The sequence below is a fragment of the Bidens hawaiensis genome, unplaced genomic scaffold (assembly GCF_021521415.1).
Source record: "Bidens hawaiensis isolate Kalapana, Puna unplaced genomic scaffold, B.hawaiensis_p1.1 tig00032493_1, whole genome shotgun sequence".
NCBI lineage: Eukaryota > Viridiplantae > Streptophyta > Magnoliopsida > Asterales > Asteraceae > Bidens > Bidens hawaiensis.
The window spans coordinates 149,249-152,055 of record NW_027495552.1 but is presented as its reverse complement, the minus strand read 5'-3'; positions in this window follow the sequence as shown (position 1 = coordinate 152,055).

Genomic DNA, 2,807 nt, shown 5'->3' with positions numbered 1-2,807 from the left:
TTCCACATTAATCCTCACAATTATAAACCAATTTAATCTATGAAATCTTTCATTACCATTTATTTGTTAATTAATAAAATTAAATACCTTTTTTTAACAACTAATTTTTCTCCATGTCTCAAGTGAGACTAATACCCACAATTATTTGGTTGTAAGACATACATCTTTGTCACTAGACCAAGTTAGTGATTAATAACATTAAATTTTTTTATTTTTTTAAATTTATTATATTTTTTGATTTTTAGAACGATGACTTTCTTGTACTTAGGCTACCGCACAATTCAAATTTAGAGAGCCCCGATGCCCCACCCTGACCATACTACGTTGTCTTAATCGGGGCCCCACTTGTTTCAGAGTTTCGCTTGGGTGTTCCCCCATGAACCATACCGCCGACTGCCACTTGACAGCCGTTGTGCCACCACAAGAGCAAAACTCTCTAGCGTAACACATGGTGGGACGAAAACCGAGTGGGCTCAGGGTTCGAACTGACAGCATTTGCATAAGGCCTAACTCAAATCTTTCATTTCCAATATCCACCCAAAAATGACACAAGTAGGATTCGAATTTGAGTCTCCACTTAAAAAATCAAGCCTCCTACAAGACCACACGTTAGGGATTGTTAATAAATTAAATACTAATTTGAATGATTGAAATAAACGAATAAATATCTAAACTGTGTTAAACACTACTGTACAACAGTTGTCTCTTAATATGCATGATAAGTTTATTTATTTAGTTGTTTGTACTTCGCTTAATTACTAAACAAGATTTTTTATCAATTGTCCGTGTAATACACGGGTAACTAGTAATATTATAATTTTCTATTATGCACGTGAATGTATCTATCCACCAAATGGGCATATCTACCAATTCCCAACCGCCACTATCTACTGACTCCTAACCTGACATAGAGAATAGATTCCGCCACGTGTTATTTTATTTTAAACATCATGTCAATTGTTGTTCGTCCTGTTTGAATTATTGATTTTGGGTTGATAATATTCAAAGAAAATAACAGGCAGGTTTGAAAATATTAGTTGGGTTAAATAATAATATTCAAGATACACGAGATGTAATAATTAAATTTTGATTTCAAAGATAAAGACATTATGGTAACTTAGAACCACTTTTTGTCTCTTTTAGTGTTATTAAGAACGAAAAAAAATAAAAACCATATTATATACAATGATCATACAACTCTATTTATACTAACTTAAACTCGTAAGCAACTCTAACTCTAATTAATAATAATACTCAAATAATTGATAAATAATCTCTATCTTTATCTCTAACAATTATCTCTATAATTCCATCACAATCGTCACTTTTAATCTTTAACCCTTCAACTTTGTTAATTCGCCATTCTAGTTCTTTAATCAAGATTAACACTTCATTTAAGATATGTCCTTGAATATGCATTTAATGTTGACAAATTAACGAGTCCCATAATACACATGAAACGAAGTTTAGCTTCAAATAGAAAAAAGATGAAGATGATATGAAAAACGAACCGCTAGAAGAGTTACCCACTGTGGTATATGATCTTTATAATGAAAGAGCAACGTGTAGTTTACTTTGTCACTATTTAAGAAGTAGAGAAGTTAAACTAATGTTTGAGCATTTCCAACACGACAGTCTATGTGGGTACGACAGGGAAAAGAGAAGGAACATTTTATCTATATATGAACGCACACCTACATAAAATCTCTGAAAAAGAAAATCAAGAATAAATAGAGAAAACGTTCTTAATTCCTAAAGGATATGATCTTAATTTCACATATAAATGAGAGTTAAGTATGAACAATCGAGAAGTATATGGGGTGAACCGAAAAAGAAGTTTAAATTGTAGGTTAGGATAAATGTAATGTTTTCTTATAGTTTAGCATTCCTAGTTTTGAGGAGTTAATATTAATGTTTAGGATTTATTAATTAATAGTTTGAGTGTTATTAGGAAGTACAAGGGTAGAAAGCCCGTAAGGCTATGCGTAGTGGAGGGGCTACAAATTGGGGCGTTTTGCGTCGTGTGGCGCCCAGTCAGCAAGGGGTGAGAATTTGTTTTTGGGGTGTAATGGTATAGGGGCTACAATAGTTATAATATATATATATATATATATATATATATATATATATATATATATATATATATATAACACATTAGAATATAATAATAATAATAAAAAAGAAAGGAAGCAAGCGATAAACTGTTGTAGCCCCGCCCCTTTTCGCCCCTTTTTATTGCCCACTACGTATGGCCTAATAGTTAGTACGAATATGGGTCTTATGTAAAAGTTTTATTTATGGTTTTTGTTCTCATTTAAATCAACTTGTGATTAGTCATACAACCATGTTATTTTTATTGCTCCATTCAATTGTTTTTAAGCAATACTATTTACTTTTTAAGAGTTTGGATTAAATACCAATTAATTACCATACTTACTGGACGAATAAAGTAGTATAATTATATATATAACATAATGTAACCAAAGTGTTAGTTATAGTATAATTAACATAATGTAATTACAATACTTGATTCACACAGTTAACACGTTAATTTAGTTTACTCCCCCTATTTTTTTAATCTATCTAAATTTCTTTAAAGGCGTGCGTATCACGGAATTCAAAGGAATTGGAATTAAAATCCCATAACATAGCGTGTTCGTTTTGTTGGAATTTGAATCTTAATTTTATTTTGGTGTTTTCGGTTCAAAGAATTGAAATTAGAATTCAATTCCTTCAAATTCATGTAAATTAAGAAATTCCAAATCATTCCCAAATGTGGAGGAATTCAAGGCAATTCATTGGGACCT